The sequence below is a fragment of the Leuresthes tenuis genome, unplaced genomic scaffold (genome assembly GCF_036924035.1).
Source record: "Leuresthes tenuis unplaced genomic scaffold, fLeuTen1.0.hap1 SCAF_19, whole genome shotgun sequence".
NCBI classification, from domain to species: Eukaryota; Metazoa; Chordata; class Actinopteri; order Atheriniformes; family Atherinopsidae; genus Leuresthes; species Leuresthes tenuis.
The window spans coordinates 19126091-19138934 of NW_027325373.1; positions in this window are offsets into that span (position 1 = coordinate 19126091).

Sequence of the window (12844 nt, forward strand, 5' to 3'; positions counted from 1 at the left end):
AACAAATTTTGTTTCGCGTTTTTGGAGGTTGTGATCTCAAATTTTTGCTCGTTATTTTTCATTAAATTAAAAACATAGTACAGACTATTTTGATAATGTATGTGTACTCCACTGTTGGTCATAACTGGTGCACTCAAAGCTTCGGGTTTATCGTGGGAATTGAACAGGTAGGCTCAAAATGGTATTATTTTACAGAGTGACAGGATTTGATTAAGTTAAGGATCAACATATGAATAAACTCATCAGTTACTGAATGGACTGGAATGAATGGATAAAGAGGGTCTGGCTACCTCTGGCTCAGTGAAAATTAGCATTAGACCCCCGTACCAAACTTTATGTGATTCACACTTGAAGCACTTCTTCAGATTGGTAGGTAAAGTCTACTTTGAGGTAAAAGCTTTTTATATTATAAATACATACAATGTATGCATGTATGCATACAATGTATGTAGCTTCTTTAGAATTGCAGGATTACAGGAGACAGTTTTTATCAGGAAATGTGTAAACATCAGGACTTATACACAGTGTCCAGAGGTTATTTCCATTACATAGTACAGTACAGAATGGCGCTGTCATGGTTCATGGATTTTGTATTTTGGTTTTTCTTTTGTTCATGTTTCAATGTTTCCTGTTTTATTTTGGTAAGATCTTGTCTTTTGGTTTATTTCTGTTAGCTTTACTGCAATCTTCCAACACCTGGTTTCTGTCGCTAATTGCCCCACATGTTGTTAATCCTCTCCTCACTCCTTCAGTATATCTTCTCCTGGTTTCCTTTGTTCAGTTGCATGTTTCCTTGATAGTCAGTACTTTGTATGTATTTTGATGTTCCCGCTTTGACAGCATCTTTATCTTTCTTTATTAAATAGCCATAGCCGTTTGCTAAATGACTAAACGTAAATATATTTACACCTCATTTCTAAGATGGTTTGGATGAGTATCTGTTAAATAAATTAAACATGTGCCCAGCAAATCTATCTTATCTTTGTGTTGCTGCAGCTTGACACGTGTCGTGATGATAAGAGCTGGTCCCTCCCATGTTGGATACTGTCTGTAGTGGAAAATGAAGCCATGCTGAGATAAACCACATACGTACCGCATACATATGTATTGGACATATTCCTCTAGGGCGGCTGGGAAATCTAAATAGAGGTGCGAGCTTCAAGTTGTGCCACTACTCCTCAGTGTAAAAAAAACAAAAACAAGAAAGCAGAGGGGGTTCAGAAATACGATTGCCAAACTTCATGGGTGCCTTTCTTTTGAGGTTTTCTGATTAATTGGCTTAAGCCGAAGGCGTCAGTATTCTGGCATGATCCGCAGAAGGGTTACTCTCTCTTTGGAGAGCACAGAATATTTTACATGTTAGTATCTCTTAACAATGGCAGCTTTAGTTTGACCTTTTGACACATGGTGCAATGCTCAGGAATCACACAGTATTCAATGCCAATTATTCAACAATACTCAATCACTAATTGGACAAAGAGCTTCATGTTTTCACACCTTAGGTGACATTTACTGTGACACTGGACTCCACTCATTCCATGATTTTGAGTATTACAGTCTTCCAGGCACTTCTTTGTTTTCATTTACAACTGAGAACTGCCCTGAGAACAACCATTTAAAAGAGTTGAGTTTGATGACTTGGGGTCAGTTTGGAACAATGTTTTGTTATTCAGATACATTGAATTTGTCGCAGTCTCAGAAAGATGCATAGTATGGGTCTCTTGACTGACCCCCGATGCACCCTGTGTGGCCTGGGTGCCCCAGGTACCTTTCTTTGTATGTTCTGGGAATGTACACCTGTTGCTAGCTTTTGAAATGGGATATGACTTTGTTTCTATCTGTATCTGCCTTGCTCTTGAATGATCTATCCCAGCTGCCTGGCCACATCTTATCAGAAAAGATTAATTCTCTCAGGCCTCCCAAAAACTTGATTAACACAAGGTGGAAACAGCCCAGCAAACTTTTAATTAATGATTGGATCCTCCCATTTCTTGAGACGTTTCACTTTGAGTCATCCACTGCTCGTGTGATTGGAAAAAGGGAGTCTCATTTTTCTTTCCTTCGAAGTAAACTAATGTTTAGGTTGGGTTGGGTTTATGGTTATGTATGTTGCTCCCATTTTTCTGTGTTTGATCACAAAAAAAAAACTCCACTTATTTTTAAAGATTTCCAACTAACAATCTTCTGCTCATAGATTAACAATTCAATAGACACAGTAAGCGTTTAAAATGCACAACTAATTGCAGCATTTTTCCGTATTTGTTTTTACTACCTTTAGTTTAACCACATATCCAGTCAAATCTGAGATCTTGCCTACTCACACACCCTATAAAGGAACTGCCTCGTCAAGATGTGTTCAATGTCCACCTTTTTACCCAAAAGTTAGCATGTAGCCATGGAATGAGTTGTACCTTTGATGATGAAACATAATGTCGAATGTATTCCTAGATTAAAAATCTATGTATAAACAACTCAAATGTTTGTAAGTGCATGTTTGTTAAAGCTTTGACTTACACGATGGCAAATCGGCACTATTTAGCGTATGCACAACTAATGAGCGGTTTCTGGTACAAAAAACGATTTACTTCTTCATTATTTAGGCGTGTGATTTGATATATTTTTTTCCCTGTAACTTTCTACATGGACATATGGCCATAAATTTGAGTGTAACGCCATGCGCTCAAAGCACGAGTGACATTTGATGCAAATGGTGGCAGTTTGTTTTAAATAGTCATTGTGTTTGGTTTGCGAGAGACAGAATAATAAGTTACAGTCCAGATAATTAAGAATATGTTACAACTTTGACAGTAAAGATCTGCTTATGTATTCCAAGTCACAATTTGAAAGGATATAATAGCACAAGAAAAACAGGGTCTTTGTGCTTCATCTACATTTTCTTGATATTACTTTTAAATGCAGAAGTTTCACATGTTTTGGAGGGTACTTAACATGAGGTATTACCTTTGTTTTTTGTCTTTTATTGCGACCACCACTGATTCCCTCAGAACTATATTGTGACCCTTTGGGCTTTTTTAGTTTTAATAGATATTAATTGAATTAGGGTATTTCTACATTGTGGTACTATTACCCAAGTAAAGGACCTATCCAGTCTTGTAAACTTTCTGCTTTTTGAACTGGTGCTGATTTACCGCTCAGAAAGTCAGTGCTTCTCCTCTACTTTGCCCTCTCCCTCTGCTGTTCTTCCCACCTTGTCTTTCTGCCCTCTTGTCCATCCTCTTCGTCAGCCTCGAAGGACAGACGCCGCTGTAGAGGAGGTCAGGCATTAGCACAACTATCTAATCGCTAGCTCTGCTCTTTTCTCCTCCTCTCTGCTGACAAGTCATCTGTCAACAGGCTGGCGGCTTTGGCCTCTCCATTAGAGCTGTGTTACCTGAGTATTTCTCAGTCCTACACACACACACAAAACACACACACACACACTTCTCCATGCATCTCCCTGTCCAGACACCCTCCTTGTGAGCAGGGAGATCAATGCTGCCAGCTCTGAGCATCATTTGTCACATAGCTGCCCTCCATTTAATGAGCTTGTCTGGCTTCAGCTCCTCCTCCTTTTTCATTCTTCCTTTTTCCTCCTCACCACTCATCCCTTGTTCAGCTGACTGTTTAAATCTTTCAGCTCATGTACTAGTTCCACTTTGAGCCACCTTAGACTTCCTTGCTGTTTAGGTAATGATATTAGCAGTGTGCTTTGTTGGAGGTGGATATTACAACAGTCAGACTGTGGGCAGTTGTGAAGGAAGTACTCGGCTTCTTTAAAAAAGGCATTTATTTTCAAACAACTCTGATAAGTCGATTTAATTCTTGAAAGTAGGATGAATTAGAGGGGCAGACTCCTGAAACTTTTAAAAAAAAATTTCTTTGGAAATGTGAGTCCACTTATACTTTGTATCAACATAAATGCACCTGGAAAATATTTAAAGGTGTTTAAAGAGACTGTCTTTAGATTTTATTTGATAGCATTCTTATTAAAATATGCATAGAAATTGGGCTATGACATTAAAATGACCTGTTTTATTTAGGTTCCCTTGTGAGCAACCTCTGAGGGTGTCCTACGGTATCCAGCACCAGGACGTTGGCTGTGGTTACTTTGGGTCATGTGGGATCGGACCTGCCTCAGCACATCTTACAGATGTCCCACGAAATTGTGATTTGAGGAGTTTAGAGGACAGGACAACAGTTTTGGTTCCAGGTCAGTGTGATGGAGCCCATTGTTCTGTTGGGGGTCTAGAAGTGCAGTTGCCATGAGTCTTATGTCTCAAAGCATACACATATACAAACTCTCCACCATGTGAGCGGTAGCCTTCACACTCAGGCTTTCAGCTGGAGGCCTGGGAGTCTGAAAATTTTACTCAATATCTTAGCTGTTCCTAGGACTGTGCTTTTTTGAACAGATATATCTGTCTCTGGAATCTGCTGGAAAAACCCTTTGAGTTAGAGGAAGGTCATCAAGAAAGCAAAGATAAGAAGTGGTTTGAATACTTGTAAGTGAAAGCCTCTTGCTACCTCTGAATAGACAAGAAATGAAAAACTGCAGCAATATCTGCTCCACCATTCTAATGGTATTGGGGCACCATTGTCCTAGCAGCGACTCCTACTGTTTTGGAGGAAAACTACAGTGAGTAAACAGGATTAGTGCGCTATGTTGAGGTCACAATCTGCTTGTGCAATGATAAATGCCACTGAGCATGATTGTAGCCTAATAATGAAATATATCGTCGTGTTATTGCTGCAAACCACTGCACTTCATAATTCATTTGAGGTTTTGTTGTGGCCAACCAATAAATCTAAATATAATTTAATTAAACTAATTTGTTTTATTTTGTAATTATCCGTGGATAATGGAAAAACTAAATATATTTAATTAGAATTAAATTAAATTAAATATAGTCACTTTTAGGTCCATCTTTAGCCTCCACCAACATCTGAATATGATCTTTTACATCTTCCATCAGCTGGTTGCTAAGGTGCCTATCTGATTTTTGGTGGCTTACAGTTCCATTTAAGTTTATAGATTTAAAACAGGGCTGCCAGCTGCCATTAAAACCACCCTGTTGTGAGCAGTGAAGTTATCGACTGGAAAAACAAAATGAGTTGGAAAAACACTGAAAAATTCAATAAAGATGAGAAATAAAAGGAAAAGTCAGACACTGAGAGCACAAAAAGTCTCAAGGAGACTTATGAAAGGCACATTGTTCTCCAAGCACTCTTTGCAATTTTTATTTTTCACTTTTCTCTCCGGTTTTTAATAACAACCAACCAGAAAAACCCACCTCTTACATTAGTTATTTCATTCTTCATTATCATAAAAATGTCCATTTTAGCAAATCATATTTGTCGGGACTAATCCACCCAGAACAGACTTTCATTTAATCATCCTGTGAAGCACTGACCTCGGCTCGTCTGTGATCTAGCAGATAACTTTGAGTGAATATTCAGTGACAGAGAATAACGTTTCCTCAAAGCAAAGCGGGAGCCTTTTGTGCACTCGATATGGACCGTGTAAGCCTTGTATTTGAGGCTCTGATGAGGTTCTGTTTGCACTCTGCAGCTGTGTAAAGACGTCTACATGGAGAACAATGGCATCACCACAACGGAAAACCAGCCAAACAACTTGTCAGTTCTCATATTGCAGCTGAACAGCGTTAATAACTGCATACAGTATTTCTAGAATGTGGGATCATAATATGAAACCCTCGACAGTGCTGCTCTTCTTTGTTCCTCATGGGGAGTCGGGCTTCAGCTAAGTCAAACTGAGGATTCTTTCTTTTTGCTTTACAAGTATTGCAATTACACTTTACTGTTGTTTTATCTCAGAATAAGAAATTTGAGACCTAGTGGACTCAAAGCCTGAAAATTACAACCAGGATTGAAAAAATGTATATAAAGACCAGCAGAACAGGATGCCAAATTCACTCAAAGCTAGAATGACTTACGGGACACTACTCCATAATAAAAGACTTTTGGTGACTTCAGTTGCTTCTTCTAAAGCTATTTTTGCATTCATGGGTGCATTTATCTCCACTGAAGCCATCGATTTTTGCATGTCAAAATGCGATAGGTAGCTTAATTTTAAAACATTGAACGGGAAAGGGTCCAATTTTGCACAGATGCAAGCATTTGGGATTCAAAAACCATCTTTCTTATCGATTAAAGAACACTCCAGCTATCTAAAAAAGATAACTGTTGGTCATGCATTTATTTGTTTCTTTTGGCAGTTGCAGAGTTGTTAAATGTGGAAGTGACGTTCCTGTATGTGATGTGCTCTGCTGTTCAGACCATTTATGTTTTGCTTGTTTGTTTGGTGAAGTCATCAGGCATCACAGAGTCAAGCAAAGATTCCGAGAAGAACTTTTGTGTTTTTAATCCCCAGATTTCCTTCTTTCAGCGTGTCTGTCATCTCCTTATGAAAGTACAGCTCCAGCTCTCTTTCAGTGGGCTGCCAGTGGAACCTGTCTTTTGCCAAACTAAGCAGTCTTTTGTTGCCAGTTCGGGTCACATTGCATTGGAGGTGTTTCAGGATTGCCTGTTGGTACTTGGCAATGTGAGGACAAGCTGTCATGTTTTATTGATTCCTCTGTAACAGTGAGGCCATTTTCCAAGTGAAATTCGATGTCTGGATTTTGCTCTTACTGCATTCGCTGTGCTCATTATTTGTTTTATTGCAGGTAAGTTTCTGGTGTCCTCATAAGCTCTTTAAGCTGTTCTACACATGTCAAAATACGTCAGTGTTGTGTTTACAGCTTGTATCTGCTGTCCCCGAGTGGCAAAAAAATGTTAGTGTGGCTTTATGGAAGATGGTGCTTGCCAGTTCATAAGTTTAGTTACTGAAAAAAAAAAAATTAAGTTCAATTTTATAAACATTCAGAGCCACAGAGGATGAGCCCCTCTGAGATTTAACAATGAAATTCCTCAGTAACGTCATCTCTGCAGATAACATGGATTTCAACAATGACTCGTACCATTGACAGATTTCCTCTTACCATCAGAAAGTATTCGTACATTTTTATGTAATGATAACCGCCTTTGAAAACTTAACAGAAACAACCTAAAGAATACACTTAGCTTTAACAAATGAATCAATCTTTCTTTAGATTTGAAATTAAATTGACTTGTTGGTTTGATTCTGAACACTTATAAGATGTTTAAAGAAACACCTAAGAGTTCAAGAGCAAAGTAATTTGTTTTTCAAATATTTTTTTATATTTATTTTCTTCCCAAATAAATCTTTCTTACTGAGTCAACATTTTGTGATATAAGCTATTGTTCTGCAGAGAAACATTTTGTGTGTTCAGAATCAGCCATTTCCAACAGCGGTGGAGGCATGTTCTCAGTGTCTCCATCATAAATAAAACTTATTATGACAAAAATGCTGAATCGATTTATGATACTGGCTGTGAATGCTGTCACACTTGCCTGTCACCTAAAACAAAGTCCTTCAAACAAAAGACAAACCTGGAACATCTTTTAGACCCTTGCTCCATTAGAAGCAGATTTAGAAGAAGTCAGTTGATAAAGTTCTTTGAGGATGGTTGGGCATACTTTTGTATTTAGGCATAATAAAGAAATGTCCCAACTGTTCAATGTTAGCCAAAAAAAAGGTAATGTTTGCATGTTAATATGAAACATTGAGGCAATCTGTATCGATTTAATATCAGAAGGTTTGTCATTAAACGTGTATTAGCATTTAGCTCAGGCCAGCTTACTTGTGCAAATTGCTGTAATTTGACTGGAATAAGATGCAAAAATGTTCAGTTATTCACACTAAAGATTAATTTATTACATCATGGATGCATGGAAGAATTTTAGGTCCCTCACTGCTGCTGAGAAAACTCTTTTACAATCTTAAGGCCTTTCTGCAAACAGGTCTCAAGGCTTGGAACAGTGCGGAGTCATCAGTGTTGCATTTTTGCTTTCAAAATTCTCTAAACAATCTTTATTGAGAACTTTTCTGCATTAATGCTGCCTTGACAGAAGTGGAAATGAGCTTTGCAAAGGGCACTGATACAACCACATACCATCACAGAGCCTGGCTTATGGACTGGTTGCTGACAACAGTCTGGATGCTTGGATCCTTCTGCTCTTTGGTCCGGAGCACACAGTGTCCATTTCTTCCAACAAAGATCTGGAATGCTGATTGGTCTAACCACCTGATTGGTGTGATGGTCCTTTCAGGATGCCTCTGAGCCCAGAGAAGTCGATTCACCTCTGGACAAAATAAACATTAGTCTTGTTTTTATTGTAACTCTGTATTTATGCAGTGCTTGACAAAGGTTTTCCACAGTAATCTCTTTTCCATGTGGTTATATCACCAGTGATGAATGACAGTTCTTGATGCAAGGCCGTACAGTATGAAAGTCCTCAGTGTCCAAATTAGGCTTGCTGCCTTGCCCTTTATGCACTGAAATTCCTCCCATTTTCTTAAATCATTTAATGCCATTCTGCACCATAGGGGGAGAAATATGCAAATCCCTTCCAATCTTTCTTTGAGCAACATTATTTTCCAAGAGTTTGAGGATTCTTTTTGACAATCTTCTGCCTATCTTTGCTCCTCAAAGACACAGCCACCCGTGGATACTACTTTTGAACCAAAGCACGATTACAATAACCTGTTATCACCCTGTTTGTTTACTTTGTCTCATTACCTTCACTTTATTGTCACAATCCCACTCTTTTTGGAATGTGTTGCAGGCCTGAAATGCAAAAATGGATGAACTAACAAACACAAGTTGACAAGAATAAATGGGTTCATAATGTCGGTGATAGAATTATTTTTCTTTTGTATTTACACTTTTCATACCATCCCAACATTGTCAGTTTAAATAAAGACTTCCTTAGAAACAGTTCCCAACACACTTTGTGCAATTTAATCCAATATTTATTGGTTATAGGTTTATTTCTTCAGTTAACATTGTTATCGGTGGGATTATTAAAGTGGTGTCCCTGTGTGGAGTCTCTCTGCTGCCCCTGCCTGGTCTTCACTAGCTGCTTTCTAAAAATGTTCCTTCCCTCCTTTCCTCCCTTCTCCTCCCCTCAGTCCACCAGCTGGCCCATTCCTCAGTGTTATTATTGGATTTCAGAAAGCCGGGAGGGAGCATATATCACATCTCCCTATCATCACCCCTCCCCTCGTTCACACTCATTCTTTCATTCATCTTTTTCCTTTTTAATAACTCCCTCTCTGCTCTTTGGCCATTAATAAAGATGAACTCACTCTGCTGTCGCCTCCTGCTCTCATCTTTCTCTCCATCTCTGTCTCACAGTCATCTTCTTTCTCTCTTCTCTTTATTGAACCTCTTCTTAAAAGCTCACCCGCCATCTCGCATGCCTCCCCCCTCATTCCTCCAGTCCACCCTCTTCCTCCCAGTCTGCCCTCTGTAAAAGCTCTTGTCTTCCCTCCATCCCCTCACCTCTGCTTTCTCCTTCAATTTCTCTTGGTCTGACACAGCAGTCCATCATGTGCTGGCCCCTGGACGCTGGCCTCCCCTCTGACGCTCTCATTCATCAGGACTTTGAAAAGCAGAAATCACTCTCTCCTCTCCTCCACTGGCCGCTGCCACTTATTGCGCTATCCATCACACCTGGCGGATGATCAATACGAGCCCTTCCTCTCTGCCCCTCCTTCTCCCCTCTGCTCTTCTCTCTCAACACATCTCCAACCTCCTCCTCCTCCTCCTCCTCCTTCATCCTCTGCACTCTGCGGTGTATTTCCTTCACGAGTGCTTCTGTGCCGCTCAGCTTTATGTGAGAAACCGAACCTGTCAGCTCTTTTAGGCACCTGACACGTGTAACAAAACTGGAGCAAAATGTCGACAGCAATCTTCTGTGACATGGGCATGTAATTCATGGATCTCAAAGAATGTCTTTTTAGGGAAAGATTTTCTCTCATACAATTGTACCTAAAATATTTTGCAGTTTATTTGAAGGCTGTAGCTACAGCAGATACTTTCCACTTATCAATATATCACACAGTCAGTGTAGTTCTACTGCTTTATTCTTAGTTGATATAGTTAATATTTAAATGCACTGGACTTTAATTGTATTGTACAATTGGATTATAATCGGGTTGAACCCTACTGTGTCTTTAAAGAGCTATGAGATGCCTTCCGTTCTAATTGGTGCTACGTAAGTAAAACTGAACAGAAGTACATTGAATACATCTCCTAACTTTTTCAGGGACTTGCTGGGTGACCTCATGGACAAATGGACAGGGTTTACCTCTGTGCTGCATCACCTCTTTTAAAAACACTTTTTTGGGAACTGAGGGCATAAGACACCAAATTTAAACTGGTAACAGGTCTGTACTGCAGGTAAACCAGTTTAACACCCGGATTCTGATGGTCAGAATATGGTTTGGCATTGTATTGCTAAAATAAGCAAGATTTTCCCTGAAGAATCGTAACAAAGTGAAATTTTGCGGGCCACATACCATCATAGATGTTGATTACGAGCCGGATTGTCCTGTTCCTCTTTAGCGAGACTTACTCAATAGTGCAATAGTTTCCCTTTAAACACTCAACTGGTGGCCCACAAAATATGAATGACTTCACACAATGTTAGAGGGGAAAAAATATTTCTGGATTGTGTTCATCGGATCGTGGCTTATTTGCATTATAGAGCTTTTATAGATGGCACTGTGAAGATCATGGGCTTCAGATACTCATTTTAGGCTGTGTTCTCTGTGTTTTAGACAGTTTCAGTCTTCAGATTCACTGATTCTTAGATATGTTGTACTGTAAATGATAGAATGTTAAAACTTCACAATTTTACACATTATTCAGAAATTGCTCCACCACTTGTTTAGAGCCCCTCTGAGAGTCTCTGTCTCTGTAAGGTGCTCTTTTTTATACCTAATCATGTTCCTCACTGGTTGGCCTTACTAGTTGCAACATGCTCCAACTGTTTCCTTTAAGTACCACTTTCTTTTCCAGCCTTTTGTTACCCCGTCCCAACATTCTCGAGACATGCTGCTGCCATTAAATTTAAGTCGTGAATATTTTTAAAATGAAATGGTAAAATGTCACTCATTTGATATCTTTCCTACTGTCTACTGTGATTAAAACATTGGTCAACTGGTGGTTCAACTGACTGACGCCATCCACAGAGCCCTCAGCAAGTATGAAGGAAAAACATCCAGCAATAACCACAAGGGCAGTTATTTTACTGCATGAGAACTTTTTCCAGGAACCAACTTGTTAGTCTGGTCTGAATTGATGGTGTTATTCCACCGATCCTTCCTCAGGTAGGGCCCAGTTAATGGGGGCAGGCAATAAGAGAAGCTAACAGTGGCTATAATTCTGCTGAGAGCAGCCTTGCTTAGTAAAACTGATTTGTTCAGGCCAGAGGAGTCGTTAAGCACCGCGACTGAACCTCACAGATCCTAATGCCTCTCTAATCTTCTTTGGTATCGCTAATTCTTTTCGTTCTATTCTGCCATTAAACTTTCTCACAGGCTCTTGGCAATGAATTAAATTACACTGGATGTATTGAGCAAACTAACCATAAATTGGCCTTTGTTGCCCTCGCTGGTGTAGGTGGAAGGCTGGCTCTGGTTAACGAGCTGCAGCTGCACAGCAAATGCAGATGTTGCAGAAAAGAAACAGCAGAAAGTCCTGCATGCGCAGCCTAAACTCGATCATCTCTTGTATTATCAGTACGTAAGAGTATCTGCAAATATCTTGTTACATTTTGGTTCATAAAACCTGTATATGGGTCTTTTAACATTCGTCACAGATGCAGTGAATTGAAATAAGTTTTTAAAAGCATTCCTCTTCATGCTAAAACTGAAGGCGAATGTATTATTTTGGCCCCCTTTACAAATTTCATGCTTTAAATAGTCTACGAGGAGTCTTAAAATAGCTTTTAAAGCAACACTAAGAGATAAATGACCTTTCGCTTTTCACAAGTTCCTGGGAACAAATGACAAACCAGCGCTCAGCTCTTTAATTCCAATCTAGCTGTTGCACAAGACGCCCAAATTAGAGATGGTCTCAATTTACTGACACACATTCAAAGAAAACTAGCATGACCCCAGAGACCCAACAGAGGAGTCAGCTCTCCACATTAAATCGAGCAGGCGAACCTGCCAGCAGCTCAATTATCTGTCGTTAGCAGGCGGCGCTGCACAGGCGCAAGGTAATTTGACAAGCTAAACCGATGCTCTTCAGGGCTGGACTGCTCCACTGGACCTGAGTAAATATACTCTCAGGCAAATACATATAAATAGAAGTGCTGTGTTTGAACAGCTGAGAGAGGGTGAAGGGCTGCACAGGCAGGAATAAGGGTTTTGATTTAAGTCAGGACTAACATGGCATTTCCCACGTTTCATTGTCTAAGTGTCGTAAAAATGCCAAACAGTGGGATACTATCGCTGCAGACTTACTGGGGTGAGCAGGGGTTAATCTCCTCTGGACCTCTTTCTTCAGACAGCTGCTTGTTCACACTGATTGGGAGTTTTTTAAACTGAAACATTCTCAAGGTCACAACCTATGTCTGTTTCAGGGGCCTTATCTATATATAATTTATGCAGGATTTGTCTGAGTGTTGCACAACAACAGACAGGTGCTGATATTATTACCCTTTCCCCATGCGCTCCTTTATCATTTACGGAAGAGATAAGCCAGCCTCAGAGCAGATTTAAAGGCAAAACCTGTCCTTTTTCTTTTGTGGATGATTACAAACATGACAGGGTGTGTGTAAAAGTGTTTTCCCTTACACTTTTACATATCAGTCTAACAGTTAGTCTATTTCATGGTACAAGTGTTTTCTTCTTCTTCACCAAATGTTAAATACGCTCAGAAGGGGCACGTTGGCAGAGTTTAAGGGC